We start from the raw sequence: 17,439 nt of genomic DNA, 5'->3' as shown, positions 1-17,439 counted from the left end.
TGGCTTTGCGGCGTCTGACTCTCCCACTTTAGTTGAATCTAATTTGATGAGGGCAGTCCTTGTAAAAGGTTAAAAGGCAACTTGTATATCACTGTTGTGGTTTTGCGTAGATAAGAACGGTTCTTATAGTTTTCCATAGCAGGCACGTAAACAATGCAACAACAAAGTAGAGGACGTCTAACTTGTTTTTGCAGGGCATGTTGTGATGTGGTATGGCCAAAACGTGATGTGATATATGTTGATGAATGAGATGACCATGTCTTGTAATAGGTTCATGACTTGCATGTCGATGAGTAAGGCAACCGACAGGAGCCATAGGGTTGTCTTTAATTTATTGTATGACCTGCGTGTCAACAAATAAATGCCATGTAATTGCTCTACTTTATCGCTATGCGTTAGCAATAGTTGTAGAAGCAATATTGGTGAGACGACCACGTGACGACACGATGATGGAGATCATGGTGTCATGCCGGTGATGGAGATCATGCCGGTGCTTTGGAGATGGAGATCAAAAGCACAAGATGATAATGGCCATATCATGTCACATATTTTGATTGCACGCGTGATGTTTATCTTTTATGCATCTTATTTTGCTTAGGACGACGGTAGCATTATATGATGATCCCTTCACTTAATTTCAAGATAAATATGTTCTCCCTAAGTACGCACCATTGCGAAAGTTCGTCGTTTTGAAGCACCTTGTGATGATCAGGTGTGATATAATCTATGTTCGCATATAACGGGTGTAAGCCAGTTTTACACATGCAGAATAATTGGGTTAAACTTGACGAGCCTAGCATGTACAAACATGGCCTCGGAACACGGAGGACCGAAAGGTCGAACACGAGTCATATAGTAGATATGATCAACATGGAGATGTTCACCGTTGATGACCACCCCATCTCACGTGATGATCGGACATGGGTAGGCTGATATGGATCGTGTAAACACTTAGACAACTTGCGGGATGTTGATTTAAGTGGGAGTTCATTAGTAATTTGATTAACTAAACCAATTATCATGAACATAGTCTTAATGTCTTTGCAAAATTATGTTGTAGATCAATGGCTCACACTGTAGCTCCCCTGAATTTTAATGCGTTCCTAGAGAAAGAAAAGTTGAAAGATGATGGAAGCAACTACGCAGACTGGGTCCGTAATTGGAGGATTATCCTCACTACTGCACAGAAGGCTTATGTTCTTAATGCACCGCTCAGTGATGCACCCCCTCAAGGCTCGCATGCAGATGTTATGAATGTCTGGCAGGCACGTTCTGATGACTACTCGATAGTTTAGTGCGTCATGCTTTACGGCTTAGAACCGGGGCTCCAAAGACGTTTTGAGCACCACAGAGCATATGATATGTTCGAGGAGCTGAAATTGGTATTTCAGGATCTTGCCCGGGTTGAGAGGTATGCCACCTCCAACAAGTTCTTTAGCTGCAAGATGGAGGAGAACAACTCAGTTAGTGAGCATGTACTCAAAATGTCTGGGTACTACAACCGCTTGAATCAATTGGGAGTTAAACTTCCGGATGAAGTAGCGATTGATAGAGTTCTTCAGTCACTGCCACCAAGCTACAAAGGCTTCATGATGAACTATAACATGCATGGGACAGAAAAGACAATCCCTGAGCTCTTTGCGATGCTTAGGGCCGTGGAGGTAGAAATCAAGAAAGGGCATCAAGTGTTGATGGTTAATAAGACCACCAGTCTCAAGAAAGGCAATGGACAGAAAGGGAACTTCAGGAAGAACGGCAAGCAAGTTGTCGCTCTCTTGAAGAAATCTAAGGCTGGACCCAAACCTGAGACCGAGTGCTTCTACTGCAAGGGGAATGGTCACTGGAAGCGGAACTGCCCCAAGTACTTGGCATATAAGAAGGATGGCAACGTCAATGTAGGTATATTTGATATACATGTTACTGATGTGTACCTCACTAGTGCTCGTAGTAGCGTCTAGGTATTTCATACCTATTCAGTTGCTAATATTAGTAACTCGAAGCAGGAGCTGCGGAGTAACGGAGACTAGCTGAGGGTGAGGTGACGATGAGTGTTGGATGTGTCTCCAAGGTTGATATGATCACCATTGGCATGCTCGTAATACCTTCGGGAATACTATTAAATCTAGATAACGGTTATTTGGTGCCTGCATTGAGCATAAAACATTATATCTGGATATAGTTTATTGCAAGACGGTTATTCATTTAAGCGAGAGAATAATGGTTATTTTGTTTATATGAGTAATATCTTTTATGGTCATGCACCCCTTGTGAATGGTTTATTATTGTTGAATCTCGATCGTAGTGATACACATATTCATAATATTGACGCCAAAAGATGCAGAGTAAATGATGATAGTACCACATATTTGTGGTACTGCCGCTTAGGTCATATTGGTGCAAAGCGCATGAAGAAACTCCATGCTGACTTGAGACATGTGAACCATGCCCTATGGGCAAGATAACTAAAACTCCGTTCTCTGGAACAATGTAGCGGGCTAGTGACTTATTGGAAATAATATATACCGATGTATGCGGTCCAATGAGTGTTAAAGCACGCGGTGGATATGATGTGGCTTGAGACTGCGTCGGTATTTCCCCAAAGAGGAAGGGATGATGCAGCACAGCTACCGTAAGTATTTCCCTCTGTTATGAAAACAAGGTATCAATCCATTAGGAGGCCAAGCCAAGCTATGTAAGCGGTACCTGCACACAAAGAACAAAAACTTGCAACCCTATGCGTAAGAGGGGTTGTCAATCCCTCCTCAGTAAAAAGATAGATTGGTTTGCATGATGTTGGATAAATAGATCTGGATAAAAGATGAAATAAAATAAATAAAGAAAAAGTGCAGCAAGGTATTTTTGGGTTTTTCGAATAATAGATCTGAAAACAAAAGCGAATAAAAATAGATCGAAAAGCAATATGATAAAAGATAGACCCGGGGCCGTAGATTTCACTAGTGGCTTCTCTCGAGAAAATAGCATAAGGTGGGTAAACAAATTGCTATTGGGAAATTGATAGAAGATCAAATAATTATAACGATATCCAAGCAATGATAATTACATAGGCATCATGTCCAAGATTAATAGACCGAAACGATTCTGCATCTACTACTATTACTCCACACATTGACCGCTATACAACATGCATCTAGTGTATTAAGTTCATGGAGAAACGGAGTAATGCAATAAGAACGATGGCATGGTGTAGACAAGATCTATTAATGTAGGAATAGACCCCATCTTGTTATCCTTAATAGCAACGATACATGTGTGCCTCGCTGCCCCTTCTGTCACTGGAAGAGGACACCGCAAGATCGAACCCATCACAAAGCAGCTCTTCCCATGGCAAGAAAAATAGATCTAGTTGGCCTAACTAAACCAAAGATTCGAAGAAGAAATACTAAGCTATAAGTAACCATGCATATAAGAGATCAAAGAAAACTCAAATAACTTTCATGAATATAGATCTGATCATAAACTCAAACTTCATCGGATCCCAACAAACACACCGCAAAAAGTCATTACATCAAATAGATCTCCAAGACACCGTTGTATTGAGAAGCAAAAAGAGAGAGGAAGCCATCTAGCTACTTCCTACGGACCCGTAGGTCTATGGTGGACTACTCACGCATCATCGAAGAGGCACCAATGAGGATGAGAACCGCTCCGTGATGGTGTAGATTGGATCTTGTGGTTCTAGAACTTGCGGCGGCTGGAATTGTGCTTCGTCTGCTCCCCTAGGGTTTCTAGAATATTTGAGACATCGTGACTACTCAAACAAGATTGCCAACAAAAAGAGATCTGACGAGGAAAAGGCGAATAGAAAAAGGAGGCGAATAAAAAAGCATTTTTTTGTGAAGTGGGGGAGATGAAAACGAGAGGCAAATGGCAAATAATTTAAATTGCAAGGAGATGAGATTTGTGATTAGGAACCTGATAGATCTTGACTTGATCCTCCCCGGCAACAGCGCAAGAAATTCCTTTGACATGGCTTGAGACTGCGTCGGTATTTCCCCAAAGAGGAAGGGATGATGTAGCACAGCTACGGTAAGTATTTCCCTTAGTTATGAAATCAAGTTATCAATCCAGTAGGAGGCCAAGCCAAACTATGTAAGAGGTACCTACACACGAAGAACAAAGACTTGCATGCTGGCACGTAAGAGGGGTTGTCAATCCATCCTCGGTAAAAAGATAGATTGGTTTGTATGATGTTGGATAAATAGATCTGAATAAAACACGAAATAAAATAAATAAAGAAAAAATGCAGCAAGGTATTTTTGGGTCTTTGGAATAATAGATCTAAAAACAAAAGTGAATAAAAATAGATCAGAAAGCAATATGATAAAAGATATACCCCGGGGCCGTAGATTTCACTAGTGGCTTCTCTCGAGAAAATAACATACGGTGGGTAAACAAATTACTGTTGGGCAATTGATAGAAGATCAAATAATTATGACGATATCCAGGCAATGATCATTACATAGGCATCACGTCCAAGATTAGTAGACCGAAATGATTCTGCATCTACTACTATTACTCCACACATCGACCGCTATCCAGCATGCATCTAGTGTATTAAGTTCATGGAGAAACAGAGTAATGCAATAAGAATGATGACATGATGTAGACAAGATCTGTTCATGTAGGAATATACCCCATCTTGTTATCCTTAATAGCAACGATATATGCGTGTCTGGCTGCCCCTTCTGTCACTGGGAGAGGACACCGCAAGATCAAACCCATCACAAAGCACCTCTTCCCATGGCAGGAAAAATCGATCTAGTTGGCCTAACTAAACCAAAGATTCGAAGAAGAAATACGAGGCTATAAGTAATCATGCATATAAGAGATCAAAGAAAACTCAAATAACTTTCATGGATATAGATCTGATCATAAACTCAGACTTCATCGGATCCTAACAAACACACCGCAAAAAGTCATTACATCAAATAGATCTCCAAGAGACCATTATATTGAGAAGAAAAAAGAGTGAGGAAGCCATCTAGCTACTGCCTACGGACCCGTAGGTCTATGGTGGACTACTCACGCATCTTCGGAGAGGCACCAATGAGGATGATGAACCCCTCCGTGATGGTGTAGATTGGATCTCGTGGTTCTAGAACTTGCGACGGCTGGAATTGTGCTTCGTCTGATCCCCTAGGGTTTCTAGAATATTTGGGAATTTATAGGGCGAAGAGGTGGTGCAGGAGACCTCCGTGGGGCCCACAACCCACCTGGGCGTGCCCACGGGGATCCCCACGGGGATCCCCTCGGGTGCTTTCTTGGCCCCCAAGGTTTCTTCTGGTCCAAAAAAATCTCCAAAAAGTTCGCTGCATTTGGACTCCGTCTGGTACTGATATTCTTCGAAGTAAAACACAAGCAAAAAAACAGCAACTGGCACTGGGCACTATGTCAATAGGTTAGTCCGAAAAATGATGTGAAGTTGCTATAAAATGATTGTAAAACATCCAAGAATGATAATATAACAACATGGAATAATAAAAAATTATAGATACGTTGGAGACGTATCAGCATCCCATGGCTTAATTCCTGCTTGTCCTCGGGTAGGTAAATGATAAAAACAGAATTTTTGATGTGGAATGTGCCTAACATGTTCATCACATATTATTTTCTTTTGCATCATGGACATTTGAACTTTTAGATGGTTCAAAGCAATAGTCTATATTTGACATGAAGATTTCAATACTCAAGCATATCAACAAGCAACCATGTCTTTCAAAATATCAACACTAAAGAAAGTTATCCCTAGCCCATCATGCTCAATCATTGATCCATTCATGAAACACACTCAAATATTAGCTACATCCAATGCTCAAGTACGATCATAGTGCCCCTTAGCTGGTGCTTTATAAGAGAAGATGGAGACTTAAGTAAAAATAAAAATTGCATAAAGTAGATAGATAGGCCCTTTGAAGAGGGAAGTAGGGATTTGTAGAGGTGCCAGAGCTCAAAGCAAAAAAAATTAGAGATAAAAACTTTTTGAGAGGCATGCTTTTCCTGTCAACGAAAACGACCGAAAAGTTCCCAATACTTGCCATGCTAGATATATCATAGGCGGTTCCCAAACAGAAAATAAAGTTTATTCCTTTTTCCACCATTCTTTCACATTCCATGGCTACCCGTATCCATGGGTACCTTCCATACCAAGACTTTCCAAGGAATTTATTATTTGACAACAATAAGTAAATTTCTTTTTCATTTCGGGAATGGGCATCCCTATTGCCGCCGTACTCTCGTGCAATGACAAGTGAATAAACACTGATCTTGAGAATAACACATCTAGCATGGAAAAATATTGTCCACCCCCTGCCACTTCATGAGCGGTATGGGCATACAACAAGGAAACTCATTTTGAAAATTACAGTTGGTACAAACAAATTTGCTTAGAACGGCACGAAAATACCACATATAGGTAGGTATGGTGGACTCATATGGCAAAACTGGGTTTAAGGATTTTGGATGCACAAGTAGTATTTCTACTTAGTACAAGTGGAGGCTAGCAAAAGATTGAGAAGCAACCAACCAAGAAACAAAATTTTTCATAAAAAAGTATTAAGCACAACTAACACGTGCACCACAAGTAGGATGTAGTTTGATTGCATAACTATTGATTTTCGTGCTTGCATAGGGAATCACAAACCTTAACACCAATATTCTTACTAAAGCATAATTACTCACCAACATGACTCACATATTGAAGGAAATATGCCCTAGAGGCAATAATAAAGTTGTTATTTATATTTCCTTATATCTTGATAAATGTTTATTATTCATGCTAGAATTGTATTAACTGGAAACTTAGTACATGTGTGAAGGACAAAACAAAGTGTCCCTACACTACAAAAAAAAGACACATCCGTGACATTTTGGGCCAAACGAATTTTTTTTCTGTCATACATATGACACTTCTATGACGATAATTGTGACAAAACCCGGTATCATCATAGATGTGGTGGGCTCCTACTTATATGACAAAAAATCATGACAGCAAATGGGCTTTTTGTCCTGGGCGGGCCGGAGACGTAGCAGCATGACATTCTTTGGGCCATCCATGACGGAAAAAACCGTGGTAGAAGCGAGGGCGAGGAAAATTTCGGGGAGTTCCCGGTTACGGTGGGAGGTCGGGGGTCGAGCGATGCGTGTTTCTCTCGTACACGTACGCGCGTGTGTGCGAGGCGTTGGCTCTAACTGAACCCGAGCGAGGCGTTGGGCTCTAACTGAACCCGAGCGATTGCACTGCAGGCTACGCGTTACTGAACCCGAGCGATCGATCGATGGCTGTTAACTGAACCCGATCGAGCGATTCCTTCGCTACTGCTGCTAACTGAAGCCGATCGATGCTGCCTCTGGGATGAACAGTGAGCGTTGGGGGGGGGGGTTGGATGAACAGTGAGCGGTGGTGTTGCCTCTGGATGAACAGGACCCCGTGGTGTGGTGGAGGGCTGGATGAACAGTAGAGAGTGGAGGGGTGCCCGTGGAGGGGTGGTTGAACAGGACCCCGTGGTGTGGAGGGCTGGATGAACAGTAGACAGTGGAGGGGTGCCCGTGGAGGGGTGGTTGAACAGGACCCCGTGGTGTGGAGGGCTGGATGAACAGTAGATAGTGGAGGGGTGCCCGTGGAGGGGTGGTTGAACAGGACCTCGTGGTGTGGAGGGCTGGATGAACAGTAGACGGTGGAGGGGTGGTTGAACAGTAGCCGGTGGAGTAGCGCGCGGTGGAGGCTGGATGAACAGGAGCCCGTGGAGGCTGGAGGAGGTCGACGGTAGCCCGTGGAGGCTAGAGGAGGTCAACGGTGGAGATGAACAGTATCCCGTGGAGTCCCGTTTTGCGGTACGCCACACCCCTCCCGATGAACAGGACCCCCGTTTCGACCGTAGGAGGTCTGTTTCGTCCGTTTTGCGGTACGCCACACCCCTCCCGATCAACAGGACCCCTGTTTCGACCGTAGGAGGTCCGTTTCCTCCGTTTTGCGGTACGCCACACCCCTCCCGATCAACAGGACCCCCGTTTCGACCGTAGAGGTCCGTTTCCTCCGTTTTGCGGTACGCCACACCCCTCCCGATCAACAGGACCCCCGTTTCGACCGTAGGAGGTCCGTTTCCTCCGTTCTGCGGTACGCCAGGCCTCGTTTCCATCGCCTGTTCCGTCCAAGCCCTCCCGATGAACACGACCACGCATTCCGTTCCGACCCAGCCGGTTGGCTCCCACGCGTTCCGTTGCCTCCCGATGAACACGACGCATTCCGTTGCCTCCCCATGACACGACGCATTCCGTTGCCTCCCCATGAACACGACGCATTCCGTTGCCTCCCATGAACACGACGACGACGCTGTTTCTCCGTTCCGACCCAGCCATGTACACGAGCCCTGGCCGTACGTATGCGCGAGTAGGCGTTCGAGACCCCGCCCGTATGTACACATACGTGGCCGTATTTTCTTTCTTGCACCCTGGCCGCTGTACGTACGTGTACATGCTTACGTGCGCGCCTCTACTACGACACGTACGCGCCTCTACTACGACACGTGCGCGCCTCTACATCCACCAGTATATATGTACGTACACGTTCGCGACCAGAATGACAACGCTACGTACGCTTCGACCAGGTGGGTCCCGACTGTCAGGCACTTCCTTGCGTGCGAAGATGTAGCTGGTGGGTCCCAGCAGTCAGGGGGGCGAATCGTTTTTTTTTTGCCCGGACGCACTTCCTTGCGTGCGAAGGTGTAGCTGGTGGGTCCCAGCAGTCAGGGGGAAACGTTTTTTTCGCGAAATACGGTGGCCCGTCCGGTGGGTCCCCGCTGTCAGGTGGAGGAATAATTATTTTGCACGTAATAAGGAGGCACTTCCTTGCTGCGGCCGTGGACCCAGCTGTCAGCCTCTCCACGTACAGTCCACGTCCGATGGAAGCCGTTCCTTGACCACGTTGACCACGCCGCGCCGAGAGCACCAGGGCGGTGGACGACGGCGAGGCCTAGGAAGGGGACGACGCGGAGCCGGGGAAGACGCGGCAGTGGATGCCCACGCGTAGAGGAGTACGAGGGTTCACTGGTTCGCTGCGGTGTGAGGCTGCCGTCGCCGCAGAATAACAGGGGGTGTGGGTGAGTAGAGGGATGGCCTGGCCAGCGGTGGGAGTAGTAGGGGGCGGTGAGGCCTCCGCCGCATCGCAGCCGGCCACGGGAGGCAGGAGCACGAGGCACGACCGGCGCTGGTTTGGGCGGCTGGAGCAAGAAGACCAGAGGTTGAAGAAGCACTACGGCCGTTGGATGGACATCGTACGGTCACTGGAGCTAGAATCGTGCATATTGACTAAGTTGACAAAGCCCTCCGTCCCCGTCAACTTAGTAGGCCCACAAGTCAGCCTGCCACTATACTGGGTCCCAGCTAACAGGGGGAGTATTCATTTTTTTGTGCGTAATAAGGAGGCACTTCCTTGCGTGCGAAGATATAGCTGGTGGGTCCGAGCTGTCAGCGGCGGTAACGTTTTTTTCGCGAAATACAGAGGCCCTTTCGGTGGGTCCCTGATGTCAGGTGGAGGAATCATTATTTTGCGCGTAATAAGGAGGCATTTCCTTGCGTGCGGCCGTGGACCCAGCTGTCGGCCTCTCCACGTACAGTCCACTTCAGATGCATGTCGGTCGTTGACCACGTTGACCAGGCCGCGCCGAGAGCACCAGGGCGGTGGACGACGGCGAGGCCTAGGAAGGGAACGACACGGAGGCAGGGAAGACTCGGCAGTTGTTTCCCACGCGGAGGGGAGTACGACTGTACGAGGGTTTACTGGTTCGTCTGCCGTCGCCGGAGAATAACAGCAGGTGTGGGTGAGTAGAGGGATGGCTAGGCCAGCGATGGGAGTACGGTGGGGCGGTGAGGCCTGCGCGGCAGCAGAGCCGGCCGCGGGGAGGAGGGAGCAGGCAGTCCCGCCGGCGCTTGTTTGAGCGGCTGGAGCAGGAAGAGCAGAGATTGAAGAAGCACGACGGCCGTTGGATGGCCATCCAACAGTCACTGCTTGTGCGTCAACCTTTTTTTAGGAAAGCCTCAAATCTGTGGAAAACAGCATACAACCCATCTGCCATTATTTCTAATAATTTACAGCCCATTTGCTAATTATTAAGGTTTTTTTGGAGCCCATATTCTTTTTGTTAGCATTACAGCCCATATTGTGGCCACGGTTAAAAAATTATACGAAATTTTGCATATTTCGGTGCGGTCCGAACTGTTTTTAATCCCGAAATTTCGACTCACATTCAAACTGATTTTAAAAATAAATGTATATCAATATAAAATCCAACAAATTCTCCACGCATAAAAATTAATGTAATTTAAAATCTCGAAATGAAAAAAAAGATATTTGAAACTAATTGCCGGTTTGATGTGTTTTAAAAATGTACAGCCCATTTCTCATTACTGATGGGCCATTTTCTCGGCCAGCCGAATGAAAGCTCTCCTCGTCTTGAAAGATTTGCAGCCCAACAGGCCTGACAAAGCGACTTACTTGGCAAATCACAAAAAAACTGGGCTGTGGCCGTGGACCCAGCTGTCAGCCTCTCCACGTACAGTACTCTTCCGATGGAAGTCGTTCCTTGACCACGTTGACCACGCCGCGCGGAGAGCACCACGGCGGTGGACGACGGCGAGGCCTAGGAAGGGGACGACGCGGAGCCGGGGAAGACGCGGCAGTGGAAGCCCGGCGGAGAGGAGTACGAGGGTTCACTGGTTCGGCTGCGGTGTGAGGCTGCCGTCGCCGCAGGGCCTGGCCAGCGGTGGGAATAGTAGGGGCGGTGAGGCCTCCGCGGCAGCACAGCCGGCCACGGGAGGCAGGAGCATGCGGCACGACCGGCGCTGCTTTGGGCGGCTGGAGCAAGAAGACCAGAGGTTGAAGAAGCACTACGGCCGTTGGATGGACATCGTACGGTCACTGGAGCTAGAATCGTTCATATTGACTAAGTTGACAAAGCCCTCCGTCCCCGTCAACTTAGTAGGCCCACAAGTCAGCCTCCCACCATGGCGGGTCCCAGCTAGCAGGGGGGTATTCATTTTTCTGTGCGTAATAAGGAGGCACTTCCGGTGGGTCCGAGCTGACAGCGGGGGAACGTTTTTTTCGCGAAATACGGTGGTCCGTCCGGTGGGTCCCAGCAGTCAGGGGCAAACGTTTTTTTCACGAAATACGGTGGCCCGTCTGGTGGGTCCCAGCAGTCAGGGGGAAACTTTTTTCCATGAAATACTGGTGGCCCGTCCGGTGGGTCCTTGCTGTCAGGTGGAGGAATAATTATTTTGCGCGTAATAAGGAGGCACTTCCTTGCGGCTGCCGTGGACCCAGCTGTCAGCCTCTCCACGTACAGTACTCTTCAGATGGAAGTCGGTCGTTGACCACATTGACCACGCCGCGCCGAGAGCACCACGGCGGTGGACGACGGCGAGGCCTAGGAAGGGGACGACGCGGAGCCGGGAAAGACGCGGCAGTGGATGCCCACGCGGAGAGGAGTACGAGGGTTCACTGGTTCGGCTGCGGTGTGAGGCTGCCGTCGCCGCAGAATAACAGGGGGAGTGGGTGAGTGGAGGGATGGCCTGGCCAGCGGTGGGAGTAGTATGGGGACGGTGAGGCCTCCGCGGCAGCACAGCCGGCCACGGGAGGCAGGAGCATGCGGCACGACCGGCGCTGCTTTGGGCGGCTGGGGCAAGAAGACCAGAGGTTGAAGAAGCACTACGGCCGTTGGATGGACATCGTTGACCACGCCGCGCCGAGAGCACCAGGGCGGTGGACGACGGCGAGGCCTACGAAGGGAACGACACGGAGCCGGGGAAGACACGGCAGTGGCTGCCCACGCGGTGGAGAGTACGAGGGTTGACTGGTTCGGCTGCCGTCGCCGGAAAATAACAGGAGGTGTGGGTGAGTAGAGGGATAGACAGGCCAGGGATGCGAGTATGATGGGGCCGTGAGGCCTGCCCGGCAGCACTGCCGGCCACGGGAGGCGGGAGCAGGCGGTTCCGACGGCGCTGGTTTGGGCGGCTGGGGCAGGAAGATCAGAGACTGAAGAAGCACGATTGCCGTTAGATTGACATCTAACGGTCTGACGCTGGTAGAGTCGATTGTTGACTAAGTTTCTTTTTGAGAAACCTTGTGTACGCATGCACTTAGTAGGCCCACAAGTCAGCCTCCAAATCTGTGGCAGACAACATAAAGCCCATTTGCTATTTTTTATAATTTGCAGCCCATTTGCTAATTCTTAAGTAATTTATTACAGCCCATTTTCTGCCCAGGACCACGGTCAAAAAGTTCAACCTTATTTTGCATATTTCGGTGGAGTCCGAACTGCTGTAATCCCGAAATGATAAACATTTTTAAGAACTTATTGATTTGCCAAAAAAATCGTTTTGTTTTTGTAAGCAAATAAGACGTGGGACACTTGAGTTGGTTTAAGGGAAAACCAGTGGTAAAAAAAATCAGCGCTGGGTGGGAAAAAGAACAAAAATAAGGATCTAAATATGAAAAGGGAATTTTATGTGTTTTCAATATAATGATATGTGTATATGAATTAGTAATTCTATAGGTAGAGATTAGAAAACAGATGTAGGACATGCGTTTCAAGAGGAAAATAGAACTGGGCTGTGTGTTTGATTCAGTAAAAAAAACTGCATGCGGATGTTGTAAGACAAAATATAACTAACGCTGGCGGGCCAGAGGCCAGTAGATACCTGCTGGATCTTTGTGCCCTGTTGTCGTCATGGGCTGGGCCTGTTAAAAACAAAACCAACCCTGGGCAGTCTACAGCCCAGTTGAAACTTGCTCGACCTGAAAAAACAATATACGTGCTCAATAAATGAGAGAATTTTGCAAGTACAGATTGATAACTGGGATGCAGCACGGATATTGTTTTTTTATCGTGATAATAAGTGCATGCACTTGTTTCGAAAAAATTGGAGAACTGGGAATTCGAATGGCGGGTGCTTATGCTACCCATCAAATAAAAATTAGGTGCCTGAACGTTCGTTTCGAAACAAATGATTCAGCTTTATATCCACGTCGACCCTCGGCATGATGGTTGGAAGCAAATGCAAGTTCATACCAAAAGATCGTTAACAACAATACCAACTTGCGGACGAAAAGGTAGTACAACTACCAATACCAAACTAACTTATAATCTTTTTACTCCTGGCCCTAGTGTTCGTATGGTAGAAAATCTTGCAGAGGACCAGCTCCCGCTCCTTCTCTTGCTCCAGGTCCCCGAGGTGGTACTGGTGCATCACCCAGTTGGTCCTTTGCTGGTCGAAGTTCTTGTTGGTGTGTAGCACCAGAACCTTTTTTGCTGCCCGTCTTGCTGGCCGTTGACCATCACCGGCAAGGTATTGCCATTATTGTGCCACATCGCGTGCATGCCGCACTCCGACTGTATCTTGCGACGCGTCCACGTGCCCCTTTTGAACGCCCTGGAATTGCGATGGAAGAAATGCTTCCTTAGGCCACTCAGTGTGATACCTGCAGTATTGTGGAATACATGTTTTAGTGTACCTAGTTGGATTTCATAACATCTTTGGCATGTTGCAGTCACTTGTTTCACTTTTTATTAACTGTCAAATTGTAATTGCTTCACCAGGTCTGCGTCGAAAAAGAAAAATAGAGCTATAAACAAAGGAATATGTTTGTGCAAGTAGACGGCCGATCGGTGTCTTACCTGGAAGTTTCTCAGGTTGGGTGTAGCATATGCCGTGCTCGCTGTCGATGATTGGTATGAACAAATCGATGAGAGACTGAAATCTCGCGCTGTCAGCACTCACTTTGGCCTCAAGGTGCTCGATCATCTCCTGATCCGTGGGATCGAACTTGACGCCAGCCGGCAGCACCGGCCAATCCTTCTTCGACTTGCATCGGTAATTCCAGTTATATGGTACTCAATGTATGATCAATCGACTGTTTTAAGTGAATGATGAAATATTTCGACAGATAAGTGGTACTCCAAATCTGAAGTCCAGAATACCCGAACACGCCGCCGGGATTCTTGTGTCACCTCACGCGCAGCGTGTTGTCACGTCAATTCAATGTGTGGACATGATGAATTTGATCGACGTATACTAGTACTGCTACTGTACTACTTACTAGTCGTATTTAGTGTCACAATTTATACATAGGTTTAACTAACAAGTACACACTTGAAGCCTAACTGATATATATATATGGCTTCTACACAGCATCTCCATCATCATTATCAGTACATTCTACGCAGGTGAGTTAGGATGCACTTGATCCCAGGAAGGTATCTATCCTTCAAACCAGAGGAGTGCTTCAAACTAACAACAGTACATAATATCCAACAAAAGAGGGTCGTGCTACAGCAGCAGAATACATGGCTCAGTCTAGATATCAGCACGAATCAAGTTGTGCATATTTGCTGTTGGCTTGAACCACATCGCTGCATGTCGGGTTTGCAAAAGCCATCCATCGCATGGAAGCTTGATGCCTTTCACACACTGAAGATTATCTGGCAACAAGCTGTGTCGACGAATCTCTGGATATGGTCATTCATGAAACCCATGGTATGATGTGTAAACACAGCCCCCCCTCGCGAATGGAAGTTGCATAGCATAGTAATCATCGCCGGTGATATGATCGATGATTGGTTGGATGATCGGATAATTGAGCCCGAGGAACAAGGAGTGGTTGCCGAGGCTGTAAACCCGTTGAATACGCCTGGCCCAATGGAGCTGGGATCTTTCTCGAACACGAAGCAACCATAGCCATCAATGTCACGAACGCCCCATGCATTGTACTGCATGTGGTTTGATGTAATGGTTTGGTCAATTTGGTACGTGCGAATGAGCATCAAATGACCGCCGTCAGCTGAACAAGCGATAAACCACCACCCATCGGCTGGTATGATTCCAGGTCCTGGAATCATGAAGGCCAGCGCATTTGTGTCTGCTGCAACAATTCAAATTGGAGACCAAAAGGACAAAAATAAACAATCATGTTCAGGGTATGTGTGGAATTAAGATTATTATAACAGTGACACATATCATAGACAGAGAATTGCAATGCCGTGGTCATAATCATACCCCAAGTTAAAAAAATAAGCTAATGGCTTTCATATTCTAGCAATATGTCATGGTTCAAACATCATGTAACAATGAGAGGAAAACAGCTATGAAAGCGCCTACTCATATTCTACCATAGCACTTACTACTACTGTTCTCATATCAACTCTAAGCAATAACATGCGTTGTTATAAAAATCTTGTAAACGAGAGTAACATATAGCAATCATGATGTTATGCTCATAATATGTATTCTAACAATCATTAGATGCCAATTGTTCTCATATCAACTCTAACAATAACATGTGTGGTCATAAAAATCTAGGAAATGAGAGGAACATATAGCAATGATGTGGTTATAGACATGCTATGCATTCTAAATTTGTAACAAATGAACAGGCAGTCGTATTCTTAAGGTAAAGATGAGATGAGATAGAACAATTACACGACGATAGATTCCACCAGTATAGGCAGCCAATCTGTGCGTCGACCACGTAAACAATGCCATCGTGCACTATAGCATCAGACAGAAATGTTGCCTCAACAGGATTGATGATGAGCCATAACCATGTATGGCGACCGGATTCCAGATAGACTAATCCCATGTTGAACAAGGCAATGAGCTTGTAATCCATGTAGTCTTCTAATGGTGTGGGCACTTCGCAGATTACAACTTTCTGCAAATAGAGGTCGAGCCAAAAGCTTGACGCGTCTCGTGCGTAGTAGGCAGGAGTGTCCGGCGGGCCGCGAGGCTCGATGGTGGCGGTATCCAACGATGGAAGGGTGATCTCTCGCTGGGTGTAGATATCCACGAGACGCCACGGACTACCGGTGTGGTGGATGAGGACGATCCAGTTGGCCTTCATGCCCGCCCAGTAGTGGCCGCGCATGAAGGACAGGTGGACGGGTAGTGGTAGCATGTCGAGGGGAACCACGGCAACCTCCGTAGGATCGTCAAGTCGGTGTCTGGGCCACCTGCGAGGATCGGGCATCAGCAAGCAAGGTGTCTTGAAAAGAGCCGGCCGGTTGCAGACGAGTAGACGGTACAAAGACACCGAGCATGCGGCCAGACGGACGGTGCTGAGTAGGTCCATACGACTACAGATCTGCTCCAAGAGAACATCGGGGAGGGAATTCCAATCGCGGCTCTGCGTGTCAGTCGGTTCTGCCATTGGGGTTTTCGGTGCCTGCAAGCCAGCGGGGAAGTGGATTCGGGCGGGCGAGCGAAGAAGCTTCTCCTCGTGTGGCTGAGCAGTGAGCGGGGGGATATGGTATGCGCGAGCTACCAAGGAAGATGGCGCGGGCGGGCGAGCAGTGAGCGGGGGTAAATGGTGTGCGGCCGACGATGGGGAAGAGAGGAGGAAGAAGAAGAGAGGAGGAAGAAGAGTGGAAGACGGGGAAGAAAGTGCATTCAATCTCAATTCTACTAGTACTACTACCAGGATATACCGTCCTTCGCAGTGTAAATAGTTACACCGATGACATGTGGGTCTACCACAACAGGGCCCATATGTCATTTAATGGAGGACAGAGGTGCGTAGGCGTATTTGCGGAAGCATGCTCTACTGGCAAACATGATTGCAGTACTGGGTAAGGCTGATTTAGTAACACCAACATGCTGGTTCAGCTTATTAATTACGTGTCCCATCTGCTGCAGCGTGTATTGTCACTTCACTGCGAAGACTAGTTGAATAGTTCTCTCTGACCGAGATGGGGAATAATGGATCGCGAGGACTTCCTTTCTACAGTATCCCTATGCCTCTACGCTCACTTCACTCATTTTGCTCCGTACCTAGTCACTTGTTGAAATCTGTAGAAAGACAAATACTCTGTATTTGGGAACAGAGGGAGGCTTTTACTCCGTACTATTTGGGAACAGAGGGAGTATCACCATATGGAGGGAACAGAGGAAGCTTGAAATATGAACATGTCAATGGGAGGGAGTAAGCCCCATGCATGCATGCATGCATGCAACATGCAACACTCACACGTACACATGGACGCACGCAACACTCACACACCCATGCGGCACACAGCACACGATGCAACACACACGCTCACGCTCAAGTGCTCAATCTACTCCCTACGTCCGTGAAAGACTGTACATTTAGAGATTTACACATTGACCAGGGCATAATTAATGCCCAAAAGTAGCAGACTTATGTGTGCATGCGACCGTTGAGATAAGAAGATTAAATGAAGGCCGTTGCATGCTGTAATTAAGGATAGAGATGTAGCCTATACCTACAGCACAAGTTGGTGCATTAGTCAATCAATATCGATTTAGATTAAAGGCTAAATGCATTGGAAGTGTAGATGTACATCATGTACGACACTCTTTGTTTTATAGCCGATGTACACTCTTTGTTGGAAGACCGAGGGAGGACACGTGCAT

The sequence above is a fragment of the Triticum aestivum genome, chromosome 7D, assembly GCF_018294505.1.
Source record: "Triticum aestivum cultivar Chinese Spring chromosome 7D, IWGSC CS RefSeq v2.1, whole genome shotgun sequence".
NCBI lineage: Eukaryota > Viridiplantae > Streptophyta > Magnoliopsida > Poales > Poaceae > Triticum > Triticum aestivum.
Note: the sequence above shows the minus strand (reverse complement) of the source record.